We start from the raw sequence: 21324 nt of genomic DNA on the forward strand, positions 1-21324 counted from the left end.
GGTGGTGGGTAATTCACAATCACATATACAAGTAAAATTCTGGATTTAGGTAAGAAATCAAGTTCAACACAACAAATGAATGCTTTTGTTTCTGTTAAGGTCTCCAGAAATAAAGGCATTCGTTTTAGCATCCTGTGACTTTAAATGCAACTTTCACATTGAATTCACTCCTGTGTTTTTGTTTTCCTACGCTGCTCTCTGTTCTGACTCTGCTGCATCTGTACGTTTAATGCTCAGCTGAATGTTCAGCATTACCGGCAAAATGTGAAAAATGTGACAGCGTCCATTTAAATGTCAGATATCTGGGATTCTTCTACGTACAAGCAGCCGAACCTGCTCATTTCATTCCTGCTGCTTCAGCCCTGAGGCCTGGAAATGTCTAAAAGGTTAACTGTGTTCATGTGCACAGACGAGACAAAAACGTGACAATTGTGAAACCACACACAGGAAATAAATTCCTTTTTCGTGACCGGACTGGATGAGAACAGGACACAATGTCTCTAAGCACTAACAACCTCTAATGTCTTTAGATTTCTTCAACATCTCATGTAAAATCAAAATGCATCAGCTCAAAACTGACTTTTCACACACGCTGAAGCAGAGTAGAGGCTTCCCACAGTACATGCAGTAAAACAGGAAGTCTGCACAAGTCACAATTTTAGTAACACTTAAGCAGTGTTGGGAAGGTTACTTTTAAAATGTATTCCATTACAGAGTACAGAATACATGCCCCAAAATGTATTGTGTAACGTATTCCGTTACGTTACTCAATGACAGTAACGTATTCTGAATACTTTAGATTACTTAATATATTATCATGCTTTTTACAACAACGTGAATGTACTATTGCTGTGTGATTTATTACTATTACTGAAGGTCCGCGACTCCGAACTGTAGTAAAGGGACCTCTGACTAATACGGCGGGGTCCCTGTCGGCTCGTAGCCGAAAAATAGCTTTACTTTGTTGTGTGGGTCAACTTTTCTTGCTAGAGACAGAGAGGCGTTGAAAGACTGCTCCAACGGAACTTATTGTTTTCGGAGGAAAACACGAACACGGTGTACAGTCGAGTCTTAATAGCTTACTTACAACTGGGCTCGTCAGGCACTCTTCTTGGCTGCAGTGGTTATTATTATATTTACATGCTTCCAGTTCCCGTTTTTCCTCGATGACAACTCGTACTTTTCCACTCCCCTTTTTCTCCCTCCTCGCGCTCACAGACACATAACGTGTATGGCAGTCCATTCTCCCTGCAACACGGACTACACTGCCCATGATGCTACATTCTTTAGAGCTATGCTTGTAGCATTCTGCCTGTTAGCTTAGCACAACAACAACAACAACAACAACGAAAAGGCGCTCTCTCACCCAGGAAACACACAGTCGCAGAGAGAGAGAGAGCGTCGCCCTGTAACCATGGCAACCGTAACGCTGCCGCCTGGAACGAAAGAACGTAGCTGTCAAACAAAACCCAAACAGTCCTGACCCGCGACAAAATGAAACAGGAAAGTACCGCAGTGTAATCCATTTATTTCAACAAAGTAACTGTATTCTGAATACCACCTTTTTAAACGGTAACCGTAACGGAATACAGTTACTCATATTTTGTATTTTAAATACGTAACGGCGGTACATGTATTCCGTTACTCCCCAACACTGCACTTAAGGTATAGAGAACAATGTTATCGTTAGCCCAATGTGCAGCCATTATCTGGGTCATCCTGCTGTTAAACAAGTTGCATCATTAATATACCAGCGTCCTGAAGTTATTTAACAGTTTTACTACAATGCAATTTTCTCATTTTAGCTTGTTAATAGACAACATTTAATCTGGAGAAATGTCAAGCTTAGATCCTAAAACCTGAAATCATTTCTTTGTCTCATGTAATGCCGTAAAAACCAGCATCTGGTTTATAGCTGAGGAGGGTGATTTCAAGTGACCTCTGTCGACGGCTACTGGTTGATTACCATGAAATTTGTAAACAGTTATGATTAATATTTAGTACCATTGTCACCATCATTAGGTGAAATTTCAACATTGTGTTAAATATTATGTTGTACAACAGCGTGGCAAATTTGTTTTAGTTCATAGGTCACATAACACTTGCCTTAGCAACCCTGTGTGTTTATACAAGGACATAATCAGTAATACTTCATACAGCAGTTGATTAAAAAAAATGTGTTTGTCTCCAAAATCTGTTCTCAGTCCCTTATGCATGCTAATATCAGGGTTATGGTTTTAATGGATGAGTCTAATATATTCATGTAATTCTTATGCATCAGTTTCAATTAGTTTTTTCTAGCCGTGGCCCTGTCTGATGTCTTAGAGAAAGAATATCCTCGATATGATCTTCCCACACACCTGCTGTTCAAACCTTCTGTTTGCAAGGGGTATCCACTCGGAGGAAAGTTCGGTTAATAGGAAAAGGCACTAAATTGGCTTGATTCAGACAGATGAAAAACTGAAGGGCTGCACCAAGGCTAAATATAAGATCAATCAAGATCATTGTTAGAGGTATCATGGTGAAGTGCAAGAATAAAAATACTGTGATGAAAGTGTCCATGATATGCCCACTTCAAGTACAGTGTACTTATTATTATCATGCTAACACATAACACTGAGGTGGTAACTGTTTTAAAAATATTGAGTGATCTGGAGACTGTTTCATAATAGAAAGCCTCATAAATAAAATCTCTTGGGCCACTTCTGCTCCCCAACACAGATCTCACAATCTCAACAGTAAAATAAAGGATTTTACTTTCAAACCTGCATTTTTATCCAGGCCAGACTTTCTGCAGTAAGGCCATATCTAGATTTCCCTTTAGACAAATATATAAATCACTTCAGCATGAACAATAGCTCATTCATTCAAACCTGATTCATTCATAAGTGATATAGGGCTTTTTTTTAGACTTCATATTTTATCCTGGTTTAAACTGTGTTAGTAATTTAATTTATTTGACCCATTTAAAGCTGTATGTTATTGTTTTCTGTCTCTTGGTAAGTAGGACAAACTGTCGAATTCCTCACAGACTGTTGGGTTTCTCTAAAAACAAACGTGTGTGTGTAAAATCCTGAAAACGTCAGAGAATATCTCGGATTCTCCAGGAGCTGACTCAGATCATCTCCTGATGGAAGAACGTCTTATTTTGTTTCCGACTCTCAGTGAAAATGAAATTTGCTCGTGTCTCTGCTGAGTGTCGTATGCTAAGTGCTTTTTCTGTCAGTGTGACGTCTGAGTGAAGCAGGAGGAACTGAGAGAGTTGAGATCAAAATGCCCGAAATAAGAGGGCCTTATTATCCTATTGTTAAAAACTTATTTTTTCTTTCATTGCAGAGATTAATCCTTCAGCAGGAGCAAAGGCACATGCCCTGTGTTAAGTATTTGGTTTCTCTTTATGATTGTTTTCATTCCTCACATGACTTTTCTCAATGCAACTGCATAGCCTGTGATTTGATTTTGAAGATCTCAGAAATTAACAGAAAAAATGTTCTGCTCATGACATAAAAAATTAATTCAAATTACACAACTGGGATCATGTGTGTGTCCGTGCAGGGGTGAAAGATGTAGGCTGAGCTTGATCAAATGGATGGATCAGAGTGTGATGTGTCATGTGGACAGTCACGATAATCAGAGGGATGGTGCTGTGGAGGAGGTCAGGCTGCTATCACTGGGTATTTTATAAGTGTACTGCCATTATTGTGTATGAATTATGTCAGTTATGTTTTGTGTAAACACTATGTCAAAGCAATTAGGTGGCAGTTTACTGCTTTTATAAACATATACCATGTGACTACAGTCATGCTAAGAAAGAATATTCCCTCTTTATCAACTCCGTATCTGCTTACCTGGATGATTGAGCGTGCATCAAGACATCTCCATTTTGTTTTTATCTGTCCAAAGGACATTGGTCCAGAATACTTGTGATTCTTCCAGATGCAGCTTTTCAAACTTAAGCTGTGCCACTAATATGTTTTCATTTGAAATCTTTTTCTCTCCATTTCGGCCCTCCGTCCACACTTAGGGCAAGGAAAAGCTGTCACGGACCCGGTTCCGGGGACTCGGGGTTCGTGAACAGTGTGGACCTTTATTGTTATTAGTGTATTGGATGTATGTTTGCTGCACTGTGTTCTTGTGTTCAATGCTGGTGTGTGTATGTGTGTGAGGCTGGAGGATGAAGGACAGCCACCTGCAGGCCTGATGGGTGTGGCCCTGCCAGCTGCTGGTCACGCCTAGCTTACCACACACCTGCTTCTGATCAGGATCGTCGGGGGAGCTACTTAACAGAGTGATGGAGCTTCCTCCGGCGCAGGATCGTTGAGTTAGACTCCATGTCAGTGTTTCTAGTGTTGTTAAAGTGTATGCCTGCCGGAGTTGGTGCCATAACGGCTGTGTCTGTGTTTTTCCCCAGGAGGACAGTGGAACACAGGACTGCAAGACACACGGGGTGTGTGAAGGCACAGGGGCAGAGAGCACGGGATACCAGCACTTGGGAGAAGACACGTCACGGGAGTCGAGAGAGCACTTTTGGAGATTTAATGTGTGGTGTACATTTACCTCACTGTAAATAAACCCACTGTTCATTCCATCAAGTCTGCGTTTTGGGTCCTTTCTCCTACATCCCCCACGGTCTGCCCTCCAGACCGTGACAAAAGCTTAGTTTCCCTTGCCCTTTTTGGGCACAATCAAGGTTCAAGGTTCAAGGTTCTTTATTTGTCACATGCATAGTTATACAAGTATAACACACAGTGAAATGTAGCCTGACACGCTCCTCGACATGTGCAAAAAAAAAAAGTGTATGAATGTAGTTAGGAAGCACTCAGTTTAGAGCAAGTGTGTGAATTTGGCATGTTGTATAGAGCATTTTGAGTAATCTGGGAGAGTGAAAAAAAAAAAAGTCCAATCACTCTCTGAACAGAGTTTCGTCATGTTACTTTTGCACTAATATGCTTCGGCACATGTTGTTATTACATGGCTTGATCAAGGCACACATTAGGCTGACATCTAGGGCCAGAGCTGAAACTGTTTTGGGCCAGCAAAGGACCACCAGTGTGTCTGCAACTGGCCTTGTGCTGGCCCATGTGTGGGCCACCTCTGGCAAATCAGATCTGGGCCACCATCACTCTTTGCGGTATGTGGGCCATGTGTAATCACATTGTGTGGGCCAGATCCGGGCCATACCAATGTTGCTATGTGGGTATTGGTAGCTGGCTTAAATGTTTTCTATTTGTTAATAATCATTCTCAAAGTAGAATGATGAGCTTTTGATTGTTTTTAAATGCCCTAATAACCCTTCCCAGATTGATGTGTTTCTAAGATTATTGCTCATTTCCTGATTGGCATTGTGTTAGCATACACCTGAATGTTCTAAACCAGCAAACTGTCCAGCAAATGTCTGCTCCCACGGATCAAGTGCATTTGATTAAAGGCATCTCTTGCTACTCACCTGTTATTCCCTAATTCCTGTACGCACTACTTTAGCATCTTGATTTAGGTTTTTGATCAATTCTGTATCAGTTGCATGAAGCTTTTTCATTTTTGACTGCACCCCCCCCCCCAAGAAAAACCCCACCTCTCGTGCTCACTAAAATTAAACCCCCTGCACTCCTCATGCTTGCAGATGCCTGCAGCTTCTTACTAAACTCACATAGAAAATTGTAGCTGCAGATGACTTGTGACCATCAGTTCCAAGTCACAAGTTTGGATGCCAGCTTGTGTGTGACTTCACTAACGTAAAAAGCACAAGATTTTTAGTTTGTATTTGATTTGAGATTTTTCTTTTTTACAGTCATTGAATCCAACAACGCAAGTGCTTGAAAATGAGTTTATTTGACGAGTCAAAGAGGAAGAGTGGGCATTCTTTTACAATGAAAACATTTTCTAAAATTCTTTTCTTGATAAAATGTTATGAATATGGATATATCAGAGAGTAAAAAATATAGCTTTTTTTAACCATAGGCATTCTTTTAAAGTAAAAACACTTTTGTTAAGTACAGAATTCTTCCAAAGCGAGAATGCTTGTATGCATAAAGGTTTACAAAAGCAACATTTGAAGAGAGTAACAAACATTTATTTCATGTAGTTAATCGAGAAATTGCTTTCAGGTTTTTATTATTACATTGTTGAATTTTGCTATGATCCTATTCATCTATTAACTCTGATGTTGGTCACTTAACACCGAAATACAACCTGAGGACTCCTGTTACATTAAATCAAACTTCTACGTGTGTAAAATAGTTTATTACGAGTGTTTGTAAAATTTGAGTGGGAGCCATGAAATTATATTTGCTGTTATCAACAAACATACTAAGCAATCAAGGAGAAAAAGAGAGAAGGCTTTTCTCACTTCTCTGTTGTGAACCTCGTCGGCTCTTTCCTCCTTCCTGTGAGCCTGAAATTTACCTTAAGGTGACATGTTGATAGATGTCTCGGTTCCTAAAACGAAGAAGAGCAATGAGAAAAGAGGAGGCTCGCTGGAAGAGCTCTTCACTCGTGACGTATCAAAGAGGCATGACACACAGCTGGAAAACACATGCTAGGAGAAGACCGCATAAATAAGTGATGCTTTTGTATTCATGACCTTTACCATTTGTGTGATAAAAAAAAATTATAATAGAGAAAAATGGATCATATTCAAATCCTTCCTTCCTTTAAAATGAAACCTGTGAGCAAGGATGTCTCATTTCGTTAATTTCCTAGTACCTCATGTTCTCTGTTTGAATGGAGGTGTGAGATATGAGGGCAGAAGTGAGTAAATGAGGATGTAAACTTACACATGAAGCAAAGGTGGAGAGAATAAGAGTAAACTAACAGAGTAGGGGTTTGTCTCCCTCTGGTGACTGGAAGGCACACTTCTCTGCATCTAGTGACAGAAACAAATCCTGACTGTGAACACTAATCAAACAGCTGCCTCCTTATTATCAGAGTTGATGAAAAATAGACCAGCTTGGTTTTTACATCACAGTGGAAGCTGAGAAACAGAGTTTTGAGTGAGTTAACAGTCTCTGAGATCCCACTGAAGTTCACTGTCTGAGTGTCAGAATCAGGAATTCTCCACTGATCCATCACCGCTTTGGTGATTGTGTGTGTGTTGCATCATGCCTACATTCTTTGCAGATCCCAGTGGTGCAAACACACACATGTTCACGCACACACGATCAAGCAGGTGTGAGAAAACTGGGCTGCTTTTATTGTTGTTCAAAGTGTTTGCATCAATGATCAGACGATCCATATTTATTGCAACAGCCAATCAAACCACTGCTTTTGTTTGTGCTTTTGCTCATGCCTTTTATTGTTCACTGTGATCAGTAGTTTGTAGACTAGACTAGAGCAGTGCCCACTTGGAGAAAGTGTACCCCATGCTTTTTTTCAGATTTCCCTTAAATGCTTTACAATCATAAGGTGACTGTTTTAACTCTTTCCCCCATAAAGATGACATTTGAAGACCTCCCTGTACCATTAATAATGAGTTTACATACCTCGGTTTATATAGATAAAGATGCGGTTTGACAGCCATTTGAGAAGTTTCCAGGTTTTTCCAAGGGTGGCTGCATAGGCAGAGCTCCCCCTCACTAACTTCTGATGCAAACCAAGTGATTTTGTTTTGTAAGCAAGCCTAAACTACAACACAAACCATTCAGTTCAAAAAGGAACTTGTAGGGTTACTCCTAGGCTTTCCAGAGGAAAAGAGTTAACAGAAACAACACAGCTGCAAGGATACACTCGCTGAAAAAAGTGTGTGACCGTGTTTCTACAAAACAGGCAGATCATAATAAATTAAATAAAACATTAAAAAATGCGTCGTGTACCTGTCCAGTTACCTTTGAAACCAGTGAGTAACGACATTTTTTGAAAAGAAATGTTAAGTACTTTTTGTTCAGCTCTCATATGTTTTCACATCCCTTTAAAAGCCTGTTTCAAGGTAAAGACTGTTTGAGAGTTAAAGCTAGAAATAGCTTTTGGTTAGGGTTAGGTATGCTCGAGCCCTCTCTGGAACCATAAATCAGTTCCAGAGAGGGCTGGAATCTTTTTTTTTTTTTTTTTTTTTTTTTTGGTTGGTTTTTTTGGTTCCTTATTCACAACTCTGTGAATCTGCATCACTCAGTGTTTATTGGCCTTTTTTTTTTTGCATAAATGTTAAAAGCTCTAAAGTGTTTGGAAGTGAGGACTGCTGCCACTGTTGTTAGTGCAACTGTTATAGATGTGACATCATGGCAGTATGAGGTCAACACACATACAGGAACAAGTCAACACTCTGTAACTCTTCTGCAATCAGAGGCTGACTTCATCCTTCAACCAGCCTCTCTGTGTGTGTGTGTGTGTGTGTATGTGTGTGTGTGTGTGTGTGTGTGTGTGTGCGTGCGTTGGTCAGCGTTGCGTGTTGATTGCACCTCGTTACGGCAGAAAGCAGCTGGATGGTGATGGTGGGAGTGTGTGTGTGTTTGTTTGTTTTGTTTGTTTCAGTCGGAGGCGGATGGGTGAGTGAGTGTGTGTGTGTGTTTATAGGGTATTGCCTCAAGTTGCATTTGATGGTTGCACTGGAGAGCAATGAAACCACAGAGACACACACACACACACAACACACACACACGCACACACACACACGCACACACGCACACACACACACTTGAGATATAACATAGGCGTTAATGTAAATACAGAAGAAACATAAATATTGTTTAGGTTTATATAAACTGATGTCAAAAACTTTTCTCTTTGACTCTGAAAATTCAAACATTCTTTCTTTTTGTCTTTTTTTTTTTATACATTTAAGAAGCTTTCATTTATTTTCTTAATTAAAATGAAACATCAGGAAGTCAGAGTATCTGTTCAGCTGCATGCAGCTTTAATACGAGTCAGTGAGGACAAACTGCTCGTCAGTCTAACTGAGCAGTCACAGCTTCTCCGGTGAATCATTTGTGTCATGTTGCAGTTTTGTTTTTGTTTTTTTTCACAGAGCATTTGGTGTTTTGAATTATTTTGTGGTACAGTTTCTCGGGTATCCTGTCAGCCAGACTTTTGCACTTACATTTACACCATTGGACTGTCCAGAATCACCATCAGGCTGATTCTAAACTGTCCAATGATGCAAATACAGAGGCAAGCTTTAGATGGTCTGGACATGTGCAGAGGAATGCAGTTTCCAGGTAGAAGGAAAAGAAGAAGACCACAGAGACATGGTAACCCCTAAAGGGAGCAGCCGAAACAACATTCACACAGAATGTTGGAAGACGGGATAAGAAAAAGATCCGTTATTGTGATTGAGGAGTAATCACTGAGCATTTATGCCTTTTTCTTATTGGGATAGTTGCCCAAAGTTCTGAACCTCATTTTTAAATAGAACACTGCAAGCTAAATGGACTGTATTCCTCTTTTTTTTTTCACCATATGAGGGAAACTGTCACTGTTAAATATTCAATCTCCAAGACTGAGCATGAAAGGAGGAACTGGGGTGGTTGCCAAGTGGCTTGCAGATGTAGATTATATGATATTTGCCAGTAGGGTGTGTAGAAAGGCCGCAGCTGATTTGGGCTAGCACAGAAATCAGCAGATTTCACTTTCTGGCTTCTGTGAACTAATGTGACCGCACAATTACATCAGATTGCAGACAGTTAACATTTAGATGGCTTTTTAATGGTGCTTTCAATTCATAAATTTCATGACAAAAACACCTAGTGACTGTCATATACAATCCTAGATCCCAGCAGCGGTCATAGAGCAAGACACAAAGTACAGACGGAACAGGTTGCCATTCTTACCCACAGTCATTTTAGAGTCACCAGTTAACCAAAGCCCATGCATGTCTTTGGTACCTGGAGAGAATCCAGGGAGAACATGCAAACTCCACAAAAACCCCAGACTGGATCTGAACCCAGGACCTTCTTGCTGTGAGGTCACAGTGCTAACATGTGCTACACTGTTCAAGGACACACGGTTGCTTCTGAAATGTAAATCACTGTTTTTAATGCCCACAAATTCTCTCTATGTAAAACGATTCATAATTAATAAATAATAAATCCTTTTATTTATTTAAAAAAATCTGACTTTCACCAAACAAACTCTCTAAAGAAGCAACAAATAAAACAGCCGAGCTCCGTCAGCTTTCAGCTAAAAACATCAGAACCTGAATCATTAAAATAACCCTCACGTCTGCTTCTCTGCTGCTATTTATACTGTAACAGGGTTATGTTTGGGTAAATGAGGCGAAGATCTGAGGGTCCCATGAGAGGAAGAGTCTGACTGTTAATTAGCTGCTGATGTAACACACCTGGGGAGGCGCGTGCTGAGAGGAGCTGAGTTTTATGATTGGACTGGATGAATGGCCGAGTTGGTTTCACTTTGAGTCCCGCTTAGGTTGATGTTAGGTGGAGCTTTTCTGACTTCATGCAACAATAACGTAAATCATAAAGGTGCAACCACATCCGAGAGAGATCATCTTCTAGGAAGAAAAAAAACTGCCAAATTTCTTAAGTTTAAATTGTCCTCTGTATATTTCAAAAGGAATATTGTACTTTTTCTTTTTTATGACTATATCTTTGTACAAAAATGACAGGTAAACCCCTGATTTCAATTTTTTGGCCAACATTCCTGATTAAAAATTATAATAATAAAACAAAATTGTGTTTGGTTAAAGTTTTTTGTCACATTTCAGTTTCTATGGAATTCAGCAAGGTGAAAATTGATGTTGTGTTATCTTAACTAACAGATAAGGTAACGACTGAATGGTTCACAGAGCGACAGCAGAATTAGAGAAAAGCCCAAAAATGAAATCAGCTTTTAAGGTAAAAAGCACAAACCCAACTTCAAGCAGCACAAATCAAATTGTTCAGCTAAGCTGTCGATTTGCATTTCATAGGTCTTCCTGAAAAGTACTGAGAGAGTTTGTTAATACGTTAGTTACAGGCAGGAGTGGACAGCCTGTAACTTTATGGCTAAAGTGCACGGTGACCTGCAAATATAAAGAAAAGAAAACAAACAAATGAATAATAACAAAAAGACATGGCAACATCTGTCGTACAGATGTCCAACACACCTTATAACATTTTAAACTAGAACATTATAAGACTCTCAATCTTGAAGCACAATGTGAACAAGAACTGAGTCCCTGCATCCAGAAGCATATATCGATCACATTATTTTGGACAATGGAAAGACAATTTCTCCTGATATTTTTTCCTGTGTCGATGTAATATATATTTGTTGACAATGTGATGCTAAATTTCCATTTTTACTTTGTGTCATATTGGTAAAAAAAACCCAAACAAACAAAAAAACCCAATACCATAAAAGATCCTTGAAGTTGGATTCTGACTTCTAATTCAAAAGTTAATCAAGTCTACAAGTCTCAGCTCTTTGAAATGTTTTCAGTGCAAATTGTCCATAATTTTTAAGATAGCAAGCAAACAAACAGCGACAGACAACCCACGCCATTCAAAATAATTTCACGATGAGTTAAAAAAAAGGTTTAACTTGTCCAGCCAAAAGTAAATCCACTGAACACTGATTACCTGTTGTAGTCAAACGGCTACATACAGTGAAGATTGCTTCAGTCAAACACACACATGCATATAAAGTGTTACTGAATCAGAAATGGAAGATAGAAACCATCATGTAAAAATGTTATTGTTATAACAGCTAAAATCATTTGATATCTTAGTTCTTTAGTGAGATCTACTCCCTTTCTACACACAGCGTGGAGGTCAAAGTTCAGATACCTTCTTAAAACACAACTTCACATGTGCACACACAGTCATGTCACAGAGGATGGAGTCGTCATGCCAACAGCAGACATTACCGCTGGTTTCATCACAGAGACAATCCCAGGCTGGCCTCTGTGTGTGTGTGTGTGTGTGTGTGAGAGAGACTGTTTATACAGAACTACACCCCCAACACACACACACATGCATCCATACAGTATTTAAGTGTCTTCTTATCTCAGTTTTGCATCATCCCTGGTGACCTCTGTGTGTGTATGTGTGTGTGGGGATTACAAAGGAGGCTGAGACAAGATCAGGTTTCACTCTACAAAAAGAATCAAAGGAAAAGCACAACAATTATAACTGATAGGAATAATATGTACTGTAATGAGGCTATGGTGATTTTAATAATCTGAGGGATCATACTTTGAAGGCTTTAGTTGCTTTTCATTGCGAAGAGTACTTTGAAGTGATCGTCCCTTCTTGTGCAGCAACAATGGTTGTCTTTCATTTAGAGGTGCCAAAATCAGTTTCTAAATAACAGAAGAAGCACAGGGGTCTTGTGCTTGGATATGAACTCTTAAAGAAGTAACATATTTTAACGAGGGCTTATCAATGGCATATGATAGCATAAGAAAAATCTAAAATCCTGCTGTAAGTAATTTTCAATATGTGGAAATGTCTTTAATATTTATTCACTGTGTTCACTTTTGAATAAATACGTAGGCTTTCATGGGTTTTGTAAACTTGTCCAGAATTGCTGATTTGCTATCAGATCAGCATTTCATAATGAAAGTTCAGCTCATGCCTATTAAATCTTTCATTTATTTTTATTTTTTCATTTTTAACTTTTTTTTTTCTGCTGCCATCCATGCAAATTCCATTCATTTAAAAAAAATCCTGTTAATGTATTCTAATATGAAATCACACACAGATTAATTTTAGAAACAAGTCTATTAAAGTTTATGTAGCCTATTAGCACCTAAACAATATTTCATAAAGCAGGAAAACCCAAAACAGATCAGTCTGCAAATGTAATTCAGCTGTTTATAGGAACTTTTGTAATTGTTTCTCAATCATCAAGAAATCCATGAAACTGAATTTTTTATGCTCATCTGCTCATTAAAATACTTCTTCAGTCCTTTAAATAGACAAAGTTGATCGTGCCATACTGTTGTTTACAGTACATTTTATAGTGAAGTGCCCGGACTTCACAGCTCTGAGTCACGGTCACAGTGCTGTTCATTTCTGGATGAATCATTTTCTTTATTGCAAAGTCTAAAAATTACTTATTGCGTTCATGGAGTGCTAACTTTGCACTCTCCAGCTGTGGTATAGAGTCAGGGGAGTCCAGAAACTAGCTCCCTGCAGCTTTTTAATAAATGTTTACAGTCTGATCAAATGGCCATTTCTATAACATAACACAGAAGAAAAAAGGCAGGACCATCCTGTGGTGAACAGTGTAAGAGAAAAGTTTTGCTAAAAAGAATGGGACTTGTAAGACCTGTGCTTAGATGAAAGTAGCAACTATGTAACCACAACTATGAACTATGAACTCTGCAAACTTAACTGGAAGAAAAAGCATCGCTTGGGTGACCAAAGGCTCAACTTTCCACAAAGCCAGTAAAAATTGTTAAAAAAGGACGAAAAAGCTTTCATGTGCTTGAAAATCTGATTTGCTGCCACCTCTCCAGCACCAGCATGCACTAAATGGAAAACCATCTACTATCTGTACTAAATGGAGAACGCATTTAAAATCACTCTGTACAGAAGGACATCCTAGACCTCCACTCACTAAAATGGATTCTGCTTTTACTTTGAGACAGATTCACAGTCAAAATTATTTATACAGAAATCCATTTTTATTTGTTTGTTTATTTGTGAACTGCAGGGGATTGCAGTTTTGTCTTCCATAGACTGTATATAAATGATGGCCATGGCAAGGGACTCCTCTGGTTGCAAAAAAACAAACTTGTGAGCTTGCTAAACACTTTTTTGTTTCAGATAGTAGTTTCAATTCAAACCTTGAATGTAGGATGAGGTTAATTTGCTGGTAACTTGATGCTTTTAGAGTCAAAAAAAGTGCATAAAGCAGCGTATGCTTTATGTTTTAATAAGTTGTTACTTTATGGTCATCAGTTGTCAAGAGCAACATTCAAAGCACTCAACTGGAGGCATTACAAAGCCTGATGATGTCATGGTGGCTACATCCATCTTTCAAATACAGTCTATAGATCTCATAGACATTTGCCTAAATGTAGGTGGAGAGTATAATACAGACACAATAGCAACATTAATTGGAAAAAACAAAACAAAACATCAGGCCTACAGTGATATACAGTCCCTAAAAAGAAAGGTTATATACTGTTTATTGCTGTGAGTTTTAAAAGTGAGAGACCATAAATGCATGTAAACAGTTGATTATGTAATGAACAAAACCTGTTATATTGCACTTAGATGTGGTGGCACCAAGTGGCCTAGTTGTAATACATGAAAGTACACCTATAATATTCATGTAGCTCTTAAATATAGCCAATAGGAAACACTACTGTGGAAAAAAAATCAGCTATCAATTGATTTATGCAGCACTTAGCACAGACCACAGAGCGAACAGGTCCCAGGCGAAGAATACGCTCAAGGGTGTTTTATTGTCTAACCACCTCAGGGCTTTAACGGTCTTTAAAAGCTCCCACTGTTAGCCAAATTTTAAACTCAGTGTGTTTCCCTGAGGCTCAACAGATCAGGATGCCCTGAAGCGAAACACAGAGAGGGAGAGACAGACACAGAGAGAGAGAGAGACCACCAGAACAAAGCAGAGACCAGCAGCGGGTCCAAATACAGGAAGTCGATTGAAAGCTATAATACACAGACAGCTTGACTGCAGCTTTAGTCAGCTGGAGATCAAAATATCAGTGTCACAGCAGCACAGGTGTTAGACAGGTGGTAATCCAGAGACTAAGGACGGTGTGTGTCAGAAAAGAGAACAAATGTGTGTGTTTTAAATGAGTGTGTGTCTCTGCGTGTGCGAGTTTGTGCATGCTGTGGAGTGTTGTTCTCGGTCTGTGTGTGTTCTTGTGGCAGGCCGTAGTTGAGTCAGACACTTGGCCTCTGATTTCATCACGTCGGTTATGAAAGAGACAGTAAAGTTTAACACACACACATCAGACACACACATTCCTCTGTTTCTTCAATATTTCATCATGTGGCATAAAAACACGCTAACCATGTGGAGATAACCTGCTATGTGTGTGTGTGTGTGTGCGCATGTGTATATAACCAGGTCACTCATTCTCTTTACCTGTCACTTGAAATCTGTCCAATCAGAGCAGAGCTGCATATACTCAGAGGTGACAGGTCACCACACATGGGAAATCTACTTAACAAGGATGGGATCTCATTTCCTGTGGAGCAGCTGGTGTCTGTCTGTGATTACTGTGAGGATTAAAGGACAAGTTTGCCCACAGGTCCATACACACATGCTGCTCCTTCTGTTCTTCCTATCTGAGATGCTGTATAATACCCACAGCCCTCATTATGTGTAAAAATGACTCCTAAAGTTCAACTGAACATAATATAAAGCTCAGGCACTCTAAGTCAAACAAATCAGGAGCAGAGTTTCCGCATTTCTATTCTGTGCTGAGATACATATTACCTGTGCTGAGTAACGACATTCATTCGAGTAGACGCCGTTTTATTTTTCTCCTAAAGTGAAATAAAAATGTATATATTTGTAAACAAAAAAGAAAAGATTTTACACATAAATATGATTTTTTTTTTAAATAAAATTATTTTAAATCATAAACTTCTTTTTGACTTTTTCCATTTAACTTTAATTTTGTTTGCTGGAGTGATAGTTTGTTTGTCCACGCTTACTTTTGTCCCTTTATTAGGTACACCCGTTCAGCTGCTTATTTAGGCATGTGGACATGGTCAATACAACCAAGCATGTGAATTAGGAAGAAAGGTGATTTTTAGTCACACTGAACGTTGCATGGTTGATGATGCCAATGTTTTAGAAACTGCTGATCTTCTAAAGCAGATGAGCTTCAGCAGCGTGTGACAAATGCCACAGATGCAACTTCTGTCTGCTAAGAATGGGAAACTGAAACTATAATTTGTATAGGCTCACTAAAATTGGACAACTGAAGGTTGGAAAAATGTTGTGCAGTGTGAGAAATCTGGATTTCTGCTGCAGCATTTGCATGGCAGAGTCAAAATTTGGCGTAAACATGATGAAACACCACTGCCTCCGTGTGTTGTGAATCGGAGATTTAGGTCATGGCTGGGGCTGACAAATCTGCAGTAACTGAAGAAAAAAAAGAATACAAAGAAAATATGAGCTTGAGTACATTCATGTATAGGGTGCAATCATTGTTTAATGTGTAAAAGTGAAGGGATTCACATTACATTTTTGTAATTCAATGGATTCTGTTACTAATAAAGAAAAATGTCATTTACTGCATATACTGCATTAACCTGTGTGCAGATCTGGGCGAGGCGGGGAGGGGCTGAGGCATGTCAGCTGAAATCAAACAGGAGAACGTCACTGGAAACAAAACAAAAATTTAATTAAAGCCAAACGATACGTAAACAAAGCTGAATTCACGTGTTTAAACTGTGTTGGATTGTTAGAACACTGAATGATAATTTGTCATCTCAGACAGGTTGTTTATGGATCTAAATATACCCGAAAATGTCAGAGAGCTGCAATAATACACACATGTGCAGTGCAGTGCTGGTGAGAGGTGTGTTTCATAGGTTTTAATGCCTGAAAAAACAATCAGACTCAGACAAACCGACACAAACAAGTGCAACTGCTGAGTGTCTGATTGCTCCAGGCTGAAAGGAGATTAAGGTGAGGGGTCAACAGGTGTCTGAAGCTGTGCAGGTCAGCAGTCTGTCTGAATGACTCCAGATTACAGACAATATTGCGATTAGTCTGTGAGTGCCAGAGGAAAACCTCCTAGCTAGTTGATGGTGTTAATCAGAATCAGAATGAATTGTTTTCATATGTAAACAATGGGATTGTGTTTGTAACAATCTAAACATTGTACATGAATGTTGGATTGTCTATAATTTAGCAGCAATATAGAAAGTTTAATAACTTTCTTCAAGCAGCAAATGATGAGTTTTCCATCCTGACAAATTTACTGATTCTTTTTTTTACTGTTAAGACTTAGCGTAAATTTTCAAAATATTTCCAAAGACATAAAACTTACGTGAATAGGTTATCAAAACAGCTGGATTCTTCTCATTCTTTTAGCTTTGCGGAACCAGGAGGGGGTGGGGAGTCTTCAGGTTCCCTTTTCTGTGAAACTGTGTGTTCAGCGCAGCTGCCATTAACTTGGGATAAACTGGTGCATTTTTATAGACAAAGGAGGCCTGTCAAAACCCTGGAAATCATTAATAACCTTCCTTTCTGTGGTCTTCATCAGAAGTTTACATACACTTATGGGCATAAATCTCATGGAAATGTTTTTTAGCTGTTCTGTTGGTTCCGGACAGGATTTAAATTGGCTAATATTTGACCGCTCTTCCTTTGTAAACAACAAGCTGGGAATTTCTCCTTGGCGGATCTTCACTGAGTTCTTTGAATTTTCCCATTGCTCTGAGTATTGGCCGATTTCACGAGTGCTATCAAACAAGAACTTTTTATGCTGGCAAAGAGAAACTACCAGTTCTCATCACTCATGTCATATTTGAACCAACATGTTTTTAACCATGTGTAGACTAGAGAAAATACAAAATAAACTAACTTATACATGGAATTCTTATCTTTAAGGTTCTACAGTGATTCTACTCTGGAAAAAGAACATTTCAACCATTAAAAGCCCCAAATTACTATGATATTCAAGCCTATGATGATTGTGTGTAAACTTCTGATCACAACTGTACATCACTAGTGAAAAGACTGTGTTCACTCAGTCTGACACACATGTTGCATTTCTGCTTTCCTAAAAAATGTTCATTTTATTCACGTTTTTTGTCCTCTTTTTGTCTCAGTTTTAGTAACTGCTTCTCGCCTGTGGAAGAAACTTCCAGGTGACTTAAGAACAGACACAAACTTAAAGAGTTCCTACAAAACCTTTCACTGTTTTTGTGATGAGTCATATTTTGCACCTAACGATAATACTCTGTTTGGATTAAATGTGAAAAAAAGACATTAAGCCACAGATTTCACAAGCAGTGAAATTTTTTTATAGTCTTACATGATAAGAGTAGCCACTTCCTGTTAATTCATAGACAATGAGCATTTATTTAAGGAAACACAAAATAATGAAATATGAAGTAGCTGCTCTTTTATTGGTAAACAGTCATAATATAAAGCAGCTTCACTCCCCCGTTTAATAAAAGTTTAAATCATTTTTACTTTTTATCAGGAGTTTCTGTATGAAATTGCATTCTTTCCTTTCGTAACTAGCTTTGTGCAACTTATTCAACAACGTGATACATTTTTTGTTGAATCATACATTTCACAAGTTATCTTCAGTGTTTATGACACAAACGGCTCTTTTGTGAAATCTGACTATTGCAGCTTCTGACGTCACATCAGTGCTGTTACAATATTTTCAAAATAGTTTGTTAACACCTGCTTTTTCAGAGAGCTGCCTCCCTTTCACATTAGTTGGAAAATGTCTTGTTCTCTTCAGGATAAGACCAAAGAGGTTTGACACAAAATGATCTGCAAATATCACACCCCCAGATACTTTCTACTTTGGCATAAAAAGGAGCTTTTGGTAAAAGGCATTTAGAAACTGTGACTCAAACTATGAAAGTAGACACTAATGATGTAACTTGCGTTATAAAAAAGAAAGCTCTGAAATGACTGACTATGTTGCTATTTTCTTTTTCATTAAAGCCATTCAAGGACATCTTGTGATCCTTCCTGCTGGAAGAAGTCACTTTCATTAGGACTGAAATGTCTCAGGATTAAAAGTTATAATCAGAATAACTTTGATTAGCAGAGACCAATATAGCAATACAGAAGTTGGCCAGGTGGGTGTCACAAATAATAAACAACCCACAGCACAACAAAATAGTTTAGGAACAATAAAGGTAACATGTAATATACTCCCCTTTGACTTTTTAGCTACACCTGTTCGAGTACCTGTTAACACAAATCAGACACAAGGCAGCAGCTCAATGAATTAAGGCACGTAGACGTGATCCAGAGGACCTGATGAAGTTCAAACTGAGCAAAAGAATTGGGACGAAATGTGATTTTAGTGACTTTGAACAAGGCGTGTTTGGTGGTGGTGCCAGATGAGCTGGTCTGGGATTCCCCTACACGGCCATTTCTAGGGCTTCAGGGGTGAATGACCAGACTGCTTTGAACTGACAGGAAGATAAGAGTAAATTAAAAAACACAACAAAAAACACACACAGAAGTAGAATAAGTAAAAGATTAAAAAAATGTTTTCTGGCCTGATGAGTCTTTTTGCTGCAACATACAGATAGTAGGCTCAAATATTTGGCAATAATACGAAAGCACGGATCTGCTGGTGGTGGTGTAAAGGACATTTTCTTGGAGCCCCTTATTATGACCCGAGCATCATTTAACACCATGGCCTACCTGAGTACTGTTGCTGAACATGTCCATCCTTTAATGCCTATAGGGTCTGATGGCTGCATCCAGCAGGATGACGGGTCATGTCACAAATCTCAAAACTTGTCAGACTGATTTCTTGAACATGATAATGTGTTCATTGTACACATGGAAATACACCTGACTAATGTTTGCAACTGTGTGATGCTATGAATACGGACATACCTAAATGTCGAAGGAATGGTTCCAGCACCTTGTTGAATCTTTGCCATGAAGAATTAAGACAGTTCTGAGAGCACAAGGGGGTTCAAAGCTGTACTGGCAAGATGTACCTAATTTTCCAGTGAGTGTATTAATGGAAAACTGATACTTAATTAAATTCTGGTTATTAATAATTTAATGTTAACAAACAATTAACTGATAACAATGTTTAGTGATTGGTTTACATCTGTTTGCAGGGGTCACTGTAAAGTTGTAAATTATATTTACCTCTGTAAATGGTTAACACTGTGTAGCTCATTTATAAGCATTGCTTGAATGGAAACTGATATTTATAGTACTTGATTGAAAGAACGGATATTTAGGGAAGTGCAATGATAGCGTCGCAAAACAAGCTTGTGAGCTTGGAGTCCTCTTTTATTCACTCTTTAGTTTTGGTTTCACTTTTTTGGTGACCTCGAGTTACTCTCCCTGTCTGAATAGGTTTAGGGAAAGACTATGGCGTGGGTTAAAACCTGATGAGTTAGTAGTGAAACCTGTATCACTATTGCCACCACAAATGAGTCACAGGAAAAATGCTAAAGGAAACCCCGTGGGTGTCTCTGAAATGACAGCAGGGTTCAGTAAATGGCAGTATCTGATGCCCTTGGGATAAGAACAGGTTCACTGATCACCAATAACCCTCACTATAGTACGCTTTATCTGCTGTAAAATACTACACACTAATATCTTACTCATAAAGTAATTATTTGATGTGTATGAAGATTTTTAAACATTGTTTTATGTAAACTAATAAAGTTTTAATTATTGATCAGTTGGCCATTTACAAGCAATAGTTATCCAACTTAAGGGTTTCCAGGGAGTGCTGGAGCCTATCCCAGCTGCTATAGGGTGTGAAGCAGAGTAGCAGTTCATCACAGGACAAACACACAGAGAGACAATCGTTCAGACAGTGGGAGAAAGCTGAATCATTCTGAAGAAACCCACACAGGGAGAACATACATCCTCACAATGAGTGGTGTGACAGAAGTGTTAACCACCTTACCCCAAAAAGTCAAACAAATACAACAATTGGTTGAAAATGAAGATTTGTTAGAAGCATTTGGGGGATTTTTTGGACTCTTTAAGCTGAAAACTCCTCTTTACTTTCAGATTTTTAGAATTTTAGCAGTTTAAATCAGGGGTGTCAAACTCAAATACACAGTGGGCCAAAATTCAAAACTGGAACAAAGTCGCGGGCTAACGTTAATATTTATTGAAATATATTTATTCCTCCAGATATAAGAATGAATCTTTTCTTATGGACTCAAACACGTTTTGCTGAAAAACTGAATATGGAACAAGCAAAACTTAATACTAAACAATATATATATTAGCTGTATAATACCAGTAGGCCAGCTCTAATAGTAATTTGGTATGGCTCCGCGGGCCAAAGTTTGACACCTATGGTTTAGATTATCTCACTGCGTTTGTCCTGCTCCATATAATCTCATATGGAGACGGTGCTCCACATGTTGACTTACTTTAGTGAAGTCATGTGAGCCTCACAGGAATGTGTGGTTCATAAAGAGGCATCACTGAACCCCAAAATGCTTACCAGCTGCTGATATGAAGCAGATTAAACATTTCATGCAACAGAAGAACTGAATGCACGAGTGCACATTTATTATAAATAAAATAAACTATTTGTTCTTCATATGATCCATTTCAAACCGGTTTATTAAAGTTACGTATACCCAAATTTCACTCTGCGCCTTCCATATTGTACTACTCAAAAACATTTCCCCACCTCTAGTTTGTTGGGATCTCATTTAGCTGCTCTAATGGGTCAAACTTTGTCGAGGTCTTTCCTTTAATCAGTCA

The sequence above is a fragment of the Mchenga conophoros genome, linkage group LG5, assembly GCF_057382185.1.
Source record: "Mchenga conophoros isolate Kocher_MC1m ecotype Shallow Benthic linkage group LG5, M_conophoros_male_GT1.1, whole genome shotgun sequence".
In the NCBI taxonomy this organism is placed as follows: domain Eukaryota; kingdom Metazoa; phylum Chordata; class Actinopteri; order Cichliformes; family Cichlidae; genus Mchenga; species Mchenga conophoros.